Here is a 12,226-nt window from a genome sequence, read left to right on the forward strand (position 1 = left end):
ATGGAATGTACTGTCGTCCCTACATTTCCAAGAAGAAGTAAGAATTGCAGTTGCAACAAACCCTTGCTTGCCTACAAAGAGAGCAGCAATTTGGATTTGTTACTATGTTACCTGGAAGAATAACAAACTGTGCAAGGATGGAGGTTGTAGGAGCAAAGAGAAGTTGTCTGTAAAGTTGGTGGATGCCTATTTTCCATTTTGCAGTCCCTTGTCTCCCTCTTGTGGCCTCCTGGAGGCAAATAAATGTGCAAAAAAAAGACAGCCTGGCGGCCGGCTGTTGCAGTGTTGCCCTCTCAGGCAACACTGAGTGACTGACTGAGCCGCACCGTCTTATATAAAGTTCAGACGGAACTTTGCACGTGTCATAGTGGAGCCCTCAGGATTCCAGAGCCAGCTTTCTGACATCATAATGGGGCCTGCCTCAGAGATAGATAAAAGCCTGGGCCCAGGCAGTGTTGGTCAGTGCTGCTCAGCAGGCAGCACTGGACTGGACTGGACTGGATTACAGCTGATACAAGGTGTGAAGGAACAAGGGGTGGCTGTGGGCATGCACTTGCTGCCGCTGCCAGTGTTTATCTGCATGGCAGGAGGGCATTTGGGCGTTGCCAGGAAGGCGTTTTTATGTAGATTCCTCCTCTTTCAGCACTGCATTGTGGTGCAAGCAAAAGAAGCAAATCCTGTGTAGCTTCCTCTCCGGCCTTTATTCACCTCCCTCCCGCTTAGTAGCTGTAAATGTGTGTGAGCCTGCAGGGCCCCATGGAATTGCCTAGGAGTAGGCTGAATCAATCGCTGCAAGGGGTGAACAGCAGTATGGGACAGGCTCGGGCAAGGCAAGGGCCGCTCGGGTTATCGCTTCTCGGCCTTTTGGCTAAGATCAAGTGTAGTATCTGTTCTTATCAGTTTAATATCTGATACGTCCCCTATCTGGGGACCATATATTAAATGGATTTTTAGAACAGGGAGATGGAAATAGAGCTTGCTCTGTCCACTCCACGCATTGACCTGGTATTGCAGTATTTCCAGGACCGGTGCACCCTTCCCTTATGTGTTGACTAAAATCAGATTCCAAAAGTGCTATTTGTGTTTGCTATTGTTTTTGTCTTTCTGATGGGATCTCCCCTTTTAATCCCATTATTTCAACACCTGTTGGACAATGCATTTGTACAGTCATGTGTGATAATGAGCTCATTTATTAAATGCAATTAATTAATACATTGCCACCTCTTGTTGTGTGTGTGTGTGTGTGTGTGTGTGTGTGTGTGTGTCTTCTGTGTTTCTGTGTTTCCGGCATTTCACATTGGAACAGCTCATTCACCTTCCTTGTCTTCTCTCCGCCCTCCCTTTTAGGTAGGTTAAAGAGCTGCACCTGAGCCAGCCACTGATTGATTGATGCAGCACCACAGTCAAATAGTGGAGTGGAGTAGGGGGAACAGCAAACAGCCATTAAAGCAGCCCGCCCGCCACAATGGACCTACCTGTGTACACTAGATGGATGTGATGGAATGTACTGTCGTCCCTACATTTCCAAGAAGAAGTAAGAATTGCAGTTGCAACAAACCCTTGCTTGCCTACAAAGAGAGCAGCAATTTGGATTTGTTACTATGTTACCTGGAAGAATAACAAACTGTGCAAGGATGGAGGTTGTAGGAGCAAAGAGAAGTTGTCTGTAAAGTTGGTGGATGCCTATTTTCCATTTTGCAGTCCCTTGTCTCCCTCTTGTGGCCTCCTGGAGGCAAATAAATGTGCAAAAAAAAGACAGCCTGGCGGCCGGCTGTTGCAGTGTTGCCCTCTCAGGCAACACTGAGTGACTGACTGAGCCGCACCGTCTTATATAAAGTTCAGACGGAACTTTGCACGTGTCATAGTGGAGCCCTCAGGATTCCAGAGCCAGCTTTCTGACATCATAATGGGGCCTGCCTCAGAGATAGATAAAAGCCTGGGCCCAGGCAGTGTTGGTCAGTGCTGCTCAGCAGGCAGCACTGGACTGGACTGGACTGGATTACAGCTGATACAAGGTGTGAAGGAACAAGGGGTGGCTGTGGGCATGCACTTGCTGCCGCTGCCAGTGTTTATCTGCATGGCAGGAGGGCATTTGGGCGTTGCCAGGAAGGCGTTTTTATGTAGATTCCTCCTCTTTCAGCACTGCATTGTGGTGCAAGCAAAAGAAGCAAATCCTGTGTAGCTTCCTCTCCGGCCTTTATTCACCTCCCTCCCGCTTAGTAGCTGTAAATGTGTGTGAGCCTGCAGGGCCCCATGGAATTGCCTAGGAGTAGGCTGAATCAATCGCTGCAAGGGGTGAACAGCAGTATGGGACAGGCTCGGGCAAGGCAAGGGCCGCTCGGGTTATCGCTTCTCGGCCTTTTGGCTAAGATCAAGTGTAGTATCTGTTCTTATCAGTTTAATATCTGATACGTCCCCTATCTGGGGACCATATATTAAATGGATTTTTAGAACAGGGAGATGGAAATAGAGCTTGCTCTGTCCACTCCACGCATTGACCTGGTATTGCAGTATTTCCAGGACCGGTGCACCCTTCCCTTATGTGTTGACTAAAATCAGATTCCAAAAGTGCTATTTGTGTTTGCTATTGTTTTTGTCTTTCTGATGGGATCTCCCCTTTTAATCCCATTATTTCAACACCTGTTGGACAATGCATTTGTACAGTCATGTGTGATAATGAGCTCATTTATTAAATGCAATTAATTAATACATTGCCACCTCTTGTTGTGTGTGTGTGTGTGTGTGTGTGTGTGTGTGTGTGTCTTCTGTGTTTCTGTGTTTCCGGCATTTCACATTGGAACAGCTCATTCACCTTCCTTGTCTTCTCTCCGCCCTCCCTTTTAGGTAGGTTAAAGAGCTGCACCTGAGCCAGCCACTGATTGATTGATGCAGCACCACAGTCAAATAGTGGAGTGGAGTAGGGGGAACAGCAAACAGCCATTAAAGCAGCCCGCCCGCCACAATGGACCTACCTGTGTACACTAGATGGATGTGATGGAATGTACTGTCGTCCCTACATTTCCAAGAAGAAGTAAGAATTGCAGTTGCAACAAACCCTTGCTTGCCTACAAAGAGAGCAGCAATTTGGATTTGTTACTATGTTACCTGGAAGAATAACAAACTGTGCAAGGATGGAGGTTGTAGGAGCAAAGAGAAGTTGTCTGTAAAGTTGGTGGATGCCTATTTTCCATTTTGCAGTCCCTTGTCTCCCTCTTGTGGCCTCCTGGAGGCAAATAAATGTGCAAAAAAAAGACAGCCTGGCGGCCGGCTGTTGCAGTGTTGCCCTCTCAGGCAACACTGAGTGACTGACTGAGCCGCACCGTCTTATATAAAGTTCAGACGGAACTTTGCACGTGTCATAGTGGAGCCCTCAGGATTCCAGAGCCAGCTTTCTGACATCATAATGGGGCCTGCCTCAGAGATAGATAAAAGCCTGGGCCCAGGCAGTGTTGGTCAGTGCTGCTCAGCAGGCAGCACTGGACTGGACTGGACTGGATTACAGCTGATACAAGGTGTGAAGGAACAAGGGGTGGCTGTGGGCATGCACTTGCTGCCGCTGCCAGTGTTTATCTGCATGGCAGGAGGGCATTTGGGCGTTGCCAGGAAGGCGTTTTTATGTAGATTCCTCCTCTTTCAGCACTGCATTGTGGTGCAAGCAAAAGAAGCAAATCCTGTGTAGCTTCCTCTCCGGCCTTTATTCACCTCCCTCCCGCTTAGTAGCTGTAAATGTGTGTGAGCCTGCAGGGCCCCATGGAATTGCCTAGGAGTAGGCTGAATCAATCGCTGCAAGGGGTGAACAGCAGTATGGGACAGGCTCGGGCAAGGCAAGGGCCGCTCGGGTTATCGCTTCTCGGCCTTTTGGCTAAGATCAAGTGTAGTACTTTAGGGTATTGCCTTGTTTCTTGGTCAGGAGGTGCCCTGGTACCCTTTTCCTTGGCCTGGGGGGATCGTTTCTCTTAGGAGAGACTTCACCCCTCTGCTGCTATTGGGGAGGAGGATTAGTCCAGGGCAACGGGGAGCGATCACCTGCCTGGTACTTCGGTACTGAAGGTATTCTTTGGAGATTGCTGGAATTCGTTTGGAGCAGGATGGAGGAAATTCCCGAATATATGCGTACCAGGAATGCTGTCCGGTTTTTCGTGGAGGAATCTGAGCGACAAAGGAAGGATCTGGAGTTCATCACAAAGGTTCTTTTGTTGGATTTCTTTCAGCTGGAGAGATCATGCATTTTGGCGGTGATGGACTATCCGAGGAGAGGGTGCTTTGACGTTACCTTCGCCACAGAAGAAATTTATGCTGTCTTTTTAGAACGCTTGAAGGAAGGTAAAAGGGACCCAAGACTTGTGGGTGTGAAGGTAACACCACATTTTGTGCCAAACAAAAAGTTGGTGGTTGTAAAAATGTTTTCGCCTTACGTGGATGAAGAGGACATTAAGTTATTTCTCAATAAGTTTTGTGAGGAGGTGGTGGGAAAGGGGAAAGTGTTTAACCCTTTTGGATTTTGGACTGGGAAGTGGAAATTTCTTTGTAAATTTGTGAGAATTGGTGAATCTAGAAACCTATTGTTTCCTCCAGCGCGGTTCAAGATTGGAAGTGCGTGTGGAAATTTATTTTTTCTTGGAATGGATATGTTTTGTTTGAATTGTAAAGAGTATGGTCATGAGAGAGAAGCCTGTGAGAAAGTAATGTGTACAAAATGTCTGCAAGAGGGACATAAGTATAATGAATGTCAGAAAGGGAAAGTATGTAATATGTGTGGAGAGGAGGGGCACATATTCAAATCGTGCCCAAAGAAAAGCAAACGTGAGGTACAAGAGGAAAATAAGAAGATAGTCAAAAGAAAGGAAGCGGAAGTTAGTTTGGAAGAAGGCAAGCTTCACAAATTGGAAGGAAGTGGGCAAAGTGATGAGAAAAAAAGGAAAAAAGCAGAGAGAAAGAAAAAAAGTGTCATTTCAGAAGAGGAAAGAGCAGAAAGAGACAGGTTATTGGAAGAAGTAGAGCAGTTACGTAGTAAAATTAATTTTGAAAAAATGCGGAGGAGGGTGCGGCTCTGTGTAAGAGAAAATTTACCAGGGTTTCTTGAAAGGTATGGTGTGCCAACGTGGTTAACGTGCATTGTAAACTGTGAGTGGGATGGTAATGATTTGCAGGAACATCTAGTGGATATGTTAGGAACTATTGCTGTTAAAAAAGGAATGTTTTTTTGATTTCTTAGGAAAAAAAAGGAAAGAGGAAAACAAAAATTAATTGTACGTTTTCAGTTTTCATTGTGATGATCTAAGTCTTTTTTATTTTGAATTTTATGATTTTTAAGACGTGATCTGAATGAATTAAAAAGATCTGTTCTTATCAGTTTAATATCTGATACGTCCCCTATCTGGGGACCATATATTAAATGGATTTTTAGAACAGGGAGATGGAAATAGAGCTTGCTCTGTCCACTCCACGCATTGACCTGGTATTGCAGTATTTCCAGGACCGGTGCACCCTTCCCTTATGTGTTGACTAAAATCAGATTCCAAAAGTGCTATTTGTGTTTGCTATTGTTTTTGTCTTTCTGATGGGATCTCCCCTTTTAATCCCATTATTTCAACACCTGTTGGACAATGCATTTGTACAGTCATGTGTGATAATGAGCTCATTTATTAAATGCAATTAATTAATACATTGCCACCTCTTGTTGTGTGTGTGTGTGTGTGTGTGTGTGTGTGTGTGTGTCTTCTGTGTTTCTGTGTTTCCGGCATTTCACATTGGAACAGCTCATTCACCTTCCTTGTCTTCTCTCCGCCCTCCCTTTTAGGTAGGTTAAAGAGCTGCACCTGAGCCAGCCACTGATTGATTGATGCAGCACCACAGTCAAATAGTGGAGTGGAGTAGGGGGAACAGCAAACAGCCATTAAAGCAGCCCGCCCGCCACAATGGACCTACCTGTGTACACTAGATGGATGTGATGGAATGTACTGTCGTCCCTACATTTCCAAGAAGAAGTAAGAATTGCAGTTGCAACAAACCCTTGCTTGCCTACAAAGAGAGCAGCAATTTGGATTTGTTACTATGTTACCTGGAAGAATAACAAACTGTGCAAGGATGGAGGTTGTAGGAGCAAAGAGAAGTTGTCTGTAAAGTTGGTGGATGCCTATTTTCCATTTTGCAGTCCCTTGTCTCCCTCTTGTGGCCTCCTGGAGGCAAATAAATGTGCAAAAAAAAGACAGCCTGGCGGCCGGCTGTTGCAGTGTTGCCCTCTCAGGCAACACTGAGTGACTGACTGAGCCGCACCGTCTTATATAAAGTTCAGACGGAACTTTGCACGTGTCATAGTGGAGCCCTCAGGATTCCAGAGCCAGCTTTCTGACATCATAATGGGGCCTGCCTCAGAGATAGATAAAAGCCTGGGCCCAGGCAGTGTTGGTCAGTGCTGCTCAGCAGGCAGCACTGGACTGGACTGGACTGGATTACAGCTGATACAAGGTGTGAAGGAACAAGGGGTGGCTGTGGGCATGCACTTGCTGCCGCTGCCAGTGTTTATCTGCATGGCAGGAGGGCATTTGGGCGTTGCCAGGAAGGCGTTTTTATGTAGATTCCTCCTCTTTCAGCACTGCATTGTGGTGCAAGCAAAAGAAGCAAATCCTGTGTAGCTTCCTCTCCGGCCTTTATTCACCTCCCTCCCGCTTAGTAGCTGTAAATGTGTGTGAGCCTGCAGGGCCCCATGGAATTGCCTAGGAGTAGGCTGAATCAATCGCTGCAAGGGGTGAACAGCAGTATGGGACAGGCTCGGGCAAGGCAAGGGCCGCTCGGGTTATCGCTTCTCGGCCTTTTGGCTAAGATCAAGTGTAGTATCTGTTCTTATCAGTTTAATATCTGATACGTCCCCTATCTGGGGACCATATATTAAATGGATTTTTAGAACAGGGAGATGGAAATAGAGCTTGCTCTGTCCACTCCACGCATTGACCTGGTATTGCAGTATTTCCAGGACCGGTGCACCCTTCCCTTATGTGTTGACTAAAATCAGATTCCAAAAGTGCTATTTGTGTTTGCTATTGTTTTTGTCTTTCTGATGGGATCTCCCCTTTTAATCCCATTATTTCAACACCTGTTGGACAATGCATTTGTACAGTCATGTGTGATAATGAGCTCATTTATTAAATGCAATTAATTAATACATTGCCACCTCTTGTTGTGTGTGTGTGTGTGTGTGTGTGTGTGTGTGTGTGTCTTCTGTGTTTCTGTGTTTCCGGCATTTCACATTGGAACAGCTCATTCACCTTCCTTGTCTTCTCTCCGCCCTCCCTTTTAGGTAGGTTAAAGAGCTGCACCTGAGCCAGCCACTGATTGATTGATGCAGCACCACAGTCAAATAGTGGAGTGGAGTAGGGGGAACAGCAAACAGCCATTAAAGCAGCCCGCCCGCCACAATGGACCTACCTGTGTACACTAGATGGATGTGATGGAATGTACTGTCGTCCCTACATTTCCAAGAAGAAGTAAGAATTGCAGTTGCAACAAACCCTTGCTTGCCTACAAAGAGAGCAGCAATTTGGATTTGTTACTATGTTACCTGGAAGAATAACAAACTGTGCAAGGATGGAGGTTGTAGGAGCAAAGAGAAGTTGTCTGTAAAGTTGGTGGATGCCTATTTTCCATTTTGCAGTCCCTTGTCTCCCTCTTGTGGCCTCCTGGAGGCAAATAAATGTGCAAAAAAAAGACAGCCTGGCGGCCGGCTGTTGCAGTGTTGCCCTCTCAGGCAACACTGAGTGACTGACTGAGCCGCACCGTCTTATATAAAGTTCAGACGGAACTTTGCACGTGTCATAGTGGAGCCCTCAGGATTCCAGAGCCAGCTTTCTGACATCATAATGGGGCCTGCCTCAGAGATAGATAAAAGCCTGGGCCCAGGCAGTGTTGGTCAGTGCTGCTCAGCAGGCAGCACTGGACTGGACTGGACTGGATTACAGCTGATACAAGGTGTGAAGGAACAAGGGGTGGCTGTGGGCATGCACTTGCTGCCGCTGCCAGTGTTTATCTGCATGGCAGGAGGGCATTTGGGCGTTGCCAGGAAGGCGTTTTTATGTAGATTCCTCCTCTTTCAGCACTGCATTGTGGTGCAAGCAAAAGAAGCAAATCCTGTGTAGCTTCCTCTCCGGCCTTTATTCACCTCCCTCCCGCTTAGTAGCTGTAAATGTGTGTGAGCCTGCAGGGCCCCATGGAATTGCCTAGGAGTAGGCTGAATCAATCGCTGCAAGGGGTGAACAGCAGTATGGGACAGGCTCGGGCAAGGCAAGGGCCGCTCGGGTTATCGCTTCTCGGCCTTTTGGCTAAGATCAAGTGTAGTATCTGTTCTTATCAGTTTAATATCTGATACGTCCCCTATCTGGGGACCATATATTAAATGGATTTTTAGAACAGGGAGATGGAAATAGAGCTTGCTCTGTCCACTCCACGCATTGACCTGGTATTGCAGTATTTCCAGGACCGGTGCACCCTTCCCTTATGTGTTGACTAAAATCAGATTCCAAAAGTGCTATTTGTGTTTGCTATTGTTTTTGTCTTTCTGATGGGATCTCCCCTTTTAATCCCATTATTTCAACACCTGTTGGACAATGCATTTGTACAGTCATGTGTGATAATGAGCTCATTTATTAAATGCAATTAATTAATACATTGCCACCTCTTGTTGTGTGTGTGTGTGTGTGTGTGTGTGTGTGTGTGTGTCTTCTGTGTTTCTGTGTTTCCGGCATTTCACATTGGAACAGCTCATTCACCTTCCTTGTCTTCTCTCCGCCCTCCCTTTTAGGTAGGTTAAAGAGCTGCACCTGAGCCAGCCACTGATTGATTGATGCAGCACCACAGTCAAATAGTGGAGTGGAGTAGGGGGAACAGCAAACAGCCATTAAAGCAGCCCGCCCGCCACAATGGACCTACCTGTGTACACTAGATGGATGTGATGGAATGTACTGTCGTCCCTACATTTCCAAGAAGAAGTAAGAATTGCAGTTGCAACAAACCCTTGCTTGCCTACAAAGAGAGCAGCAATTTGGATTTGTTACTATGTTACCTGGAAGAATAACAAACTGTGCAAGGATGGAGGTTGTAGGAGCAAAGAGAAGTTGTCTGTAAAGTTGGTGGATGCCTATTTTCCATTTTGCAGTCCCTTGTCTCCCTCTTGTGGCCTCCTGGAGGCAAATAAATGTGCAAAAAAAAGACAGCCTGGCGGCCGGCTGTTGCAGTGTTGCCCTCTCAGGCAACACTGAGTGACTGACTGAGCCGCACCGTCTTATATAAAGTTCAGACGGAACTTTGCACGTGTCATAGTGGAGCCCTCAGGATTCCAGAGCCAGCTTTCTGACATCATAATGGGGCCTGCCTCAGAGATAGATAAAAGCCTGGGCCCAGGCAGTGTTGGTCAGTGCTGCTCAGCAGGCAGCACTGGACTGGACTGGACTGGATTACAGCTGATACAAGGTGTGAAGGAACAAGGGGTGGCTGTGGGCATGCACTTGCTGCCGCTGCCAGTGTTTATCTGCATGGCAGGAGGGCATTTGGGCGTTGCCAGGAAGGCGTTTTTATGTAGATTCCTCCTCTTTCAGCACTGCATTGTGGTGCAAGCAAAAGAAGCAAATCCTGTGTAGCTTCCTCTCCGGCCTTTATTCACCTCCCTCCCGCTTAGTAGCTGTAAATGTGTGTGAGCCTGCAGGGCCCCATGGAATTGCCTAGGAGTAGGCTGAATCAATCGCTGCAAGGGGTGAACAGCAGTATGGGACAGGCTCGGGCAAGGCAAGGGCCGCTCGGGTTATCGCTTCTCGGCCTTTTGGCTAAGATCAAGTGTAGTATCTGTTCTTATCAGTTTAATATCTGATACGTCCCCTATCTGGGGACCATATATTAAATGGATTTTTAGAACAGGGAGATGGAAATAGAGCTTGCTCTGTCCACTCCACGCATTGACCTGGTATTGCAGTATTTCCAGGACCGGTGCACCCTTCCCTTATGTGTTGACTAAAATCAGATTCCAAAAGTGCTATTTGTGTTTGCTATTGTTTTTGTCTTTCTGATGGGATCTCCCCTTTTAATCCCATTATTTCAACACCTGTTGGACAATGCATTTGTACAGTCATGTGTGATAATGAGCTCATTTATTAAATGCAATTAATTAATACATTGCCACCTCTTGTTGTGTGTGTGTGTGTGTGTGTGTGTGTGTGTGTGTGTCTTCTGTGTTTCTGTGTTTCCGGCATTTCACATTGGAACAGCTCATTCACCTTCCTTGTCTTCTCTCCGCCCTCCCTTTTAGGTAGGTTAAAGAGCTGCACCTGAGCCAGCCACTGATTGATTGATGCAGCACCACAGTCAAATAGTGGAGTGGAGTAGGGGGAACAGCAAACAGCCATTAAAGCAGCCCGCCCGCCACAATGGACCTACCTGTGTACACTAGATGGATGTGATGGAATGTACTGTCGTCCCTACATTTCCAAGAAGAAGTAAGAATTGCAGTTGCAACAAACCCTTGCTTGCCTACAAAGAGAGCAGCAATTTGGATTTGTTACTATGTTACCTGGAAGAATAACAAACTGTGCAAGGATGGAGGTTGTAGGAGCAAAGAGAAGTTGTCTGTAAAGTTGGTGGATGCCTATTTTCCATTTTGCAGTCCCTTGTCTCCCTCTTGTGGCCTCCTGGAGGCAAATAAATGTGCAAAAAAAAGACAGCCTGGCGGCCGGCTGTTGCAGTGTTGCCCTCTCAGGCAACACTGAGTGACTGACTGAGCCGCACCGTCTTATATAAAGTTCAGACGGAACTTTGCACGTGTCATAGTGGAGCCCTCAGGATTCCAGAGCCAGCTTTCTGACATCATAATGGGGCCTGCCTCAGAGATAGATAAAAGCCTGGGCCCAGGCAGTGTTGGTCAGTGCTGCTCAGCAGGCAGCACTGGACTGGACTGGACTGGATTACAGCTGATACAAGGTGTGAAGGAACAAGGGGTGGCTGTGGGCATGCACTTGCTGCCGCTGCCAGTGTTTATCTGCATGGCAGGAGGGCATTTGGGCGTTGCCAGGAAGGCGTTTTTATGTAGATTCCTCCTCTTTCAGCACTGCATTGTGGTGCAAGCAAAAGAAGCAAATCCTGTGTAGCTTCCTCTCCGGCCTTTATTCACCTCCCTCCCGCTTAGTAGCTGTAAATGTGTGTGAGCCTGCAGGGCCCCATGGAATTGCCTAGGAGTAGGCTGAATCAATCGCTGCAAGGGGTGAACAGCAGTATGGGACAGGCTCGGGCAAGGCAAGGGCCGCTCGGGTTATCGCTTCTCGGCCTTTTGGCTAAGATCAAGTGTAGTACTTTAGGGTATTGCCTTGTTTCTTGGTCAGGAGGTGCCCTGGTACCCTTTTCCTTGGCCTGGGGGGATCGTTTCTCTTAGGAGAGACTTCACCCCTCTGCTGCTATTGGGGAGGAGGATTAGTCCAGGGCAACGGGGAGCGATCACCTGCCTGGTACTTCGGTACTGAAGGTATTCTTTGGAGATTGCTGGAATTCGTTTGGAGCAGGATGGAGGAAATTCCCGAATATATGCGTACCAGGAATGCTGTCCGGTTTTTCGTGGAGGAATCTGAGCGACAAAGGAAGGATCTGGAGTTCATCACAAAGGTTCTTTTGTTGGATTTCTTTCAGCTGGAGAGATCATGCATTTTGGCGGTGATGGACTATCCGAGGAGAGGGTGCTTTGACGTTACCTTCGCCACAGAAGAAATTTATGCTGTCTTTTTAGAACGCTTGAAGGAAGGTAAAAGGGACCCAAGACTTGTGGGTGTGAAGGTAACACCACATTTTGTGCCAAACAAAAAGTTGGTGGTTGTAAAAATGTTTTCGCCTTACGTGGATGAAGAGGACATTAAGTTATTTCTCAATAAGTTTTGTGAGGAGGTGGTGGGAAAGGGGAAAGTGTTTAACCCTTTTGGATTTTGGACTGGGAAGTGGAAATTTCTTTGTAAATTTGTGAGAATTGGTGAATCTAGAAACCTATTGTTTCCTCCAGCGCGGTTCAAGATTGGAAGTGCGTGTGGAAATTTATTTTTTCTTGGAATGGATATGTTTTGTTTGAATTGTAAAGAGTATGGTCATGAGAGAGAAGCCTGTGAGAAAGTAATGTGTACAAAATGTCTGCAAGAGGGACATAAGTATAATGAATGTCAGAAAGGGAAAGTATGTAATATGTGTGGAGAGGAGGGGCACATATTCA

General features: G+C 46.7%; 6 non-coding genes and 2 pseudogenes across 6 annotated transcripts; all 8 read left to right on the forward strand.

Annotated features, from left to right (window-relative positions):
• Window positions 1-848: 848 nt before the first annotated feature.
• On the forward strand, window positions 849-1,039 carry LOC142727860 (U2 spliceosomal RNA). Its single transcript, XR_012877309.1, has one exon. It is a non-coding gene; the product is annotated as a U2 spliceosomal RNA (small nuclear RNA).
• Window positions 1,040-2,345: 1,306 nt separating this feature from the next.
• LOC142727861 (U2 spliceosomal RNA) lies at window positions 2,346-2,536 on the forward strand. Its single transcript, XR_012877310.1, has one exon. It is a non-coding gene; the product is annotated as a U2 spliceosomal RNA (small nuclear RNA).
• Window positions 2,537-3,842: 1,306 nt separating this feature from the next.
• LOC142727900 (U2 spliceosomal RNA) lies at window positions 3,843-3,953 on the forward strand (annotated as a pseudogene).
• Window positions 3,954-5,302: 1,349 nt separating this feature from the next.
• On the forward strand, window positions 5,303-5,492 carry LOC142727882 (U2 spliceosomal RNA). Its single transcript, XR_012877329.1, has one exon. It is a non-coding gene; the product is annotated as a U2 spliceosomal RNA (small nuclear RNA).
• A 1,306-nt stretch (window positions 5,493-6,798) lies between these two features.
• Window positions 6,799-6,989, forward strand: LOC142727863 (U2 spliceosomal RNA). Its single transcript, XR_012877312.1, has one exon. It is a non-coding gene; the product is annotated as a U2 spliceosomal RNA (small nuclear RNA).
• A 1,306-nt stretch (window positions 6,990-8,295) lies between these two features.
• On the forward strand, window positions 8,296-8,486 carry LOC142727864 (U2 spliceosomal RNA). The gene has a single exon (XR_012877313.1). It is a non-coding gene; the product is annotated as a U2 spliceosomal RNA (small nuclear RNA).
• Window positions 8,487-9,792: 1,306 nt separating this feature from the next.
• Window positions 9,793-9,983, forward strand: LOC142727865 (U2 spliceosomal RNA). Its single transcript, XR_012877314.1, has one exon. It is a non-coding gene; the product is annotated as a U2 spliceosomal RNA (small nuclear RNA).
• Window positions 9,984-11,289: 1,306 nt separating this feature from the next.
• Window positions 11,290-11,400, forward strand: LOC142727901 (U2 spliceosomal RNA; annotated as a pseudogene).
• The last annotated feature ends 826 nt before the right edge of the window (window positions 11,401-12,226 follow it).

This window comes from Rhinoderma darwinii, unplaced genomic scaffold (genome assembly GCF_050947455.1).
Source record: "Rhinoderma darwinii isolate aRhiDar2 unplaced genomic scaffold, aRhiDar2.hap1 Scaffold_656, whole genome shotgun sequence".
NCBI classification, from domain to species: domain Eukaryota; kingdom Metazoa; phylum Chordata; class Amphibia; order Anura; family Rhinodermatidae; genus Rhinoderma; species Rhinoderma darwinii.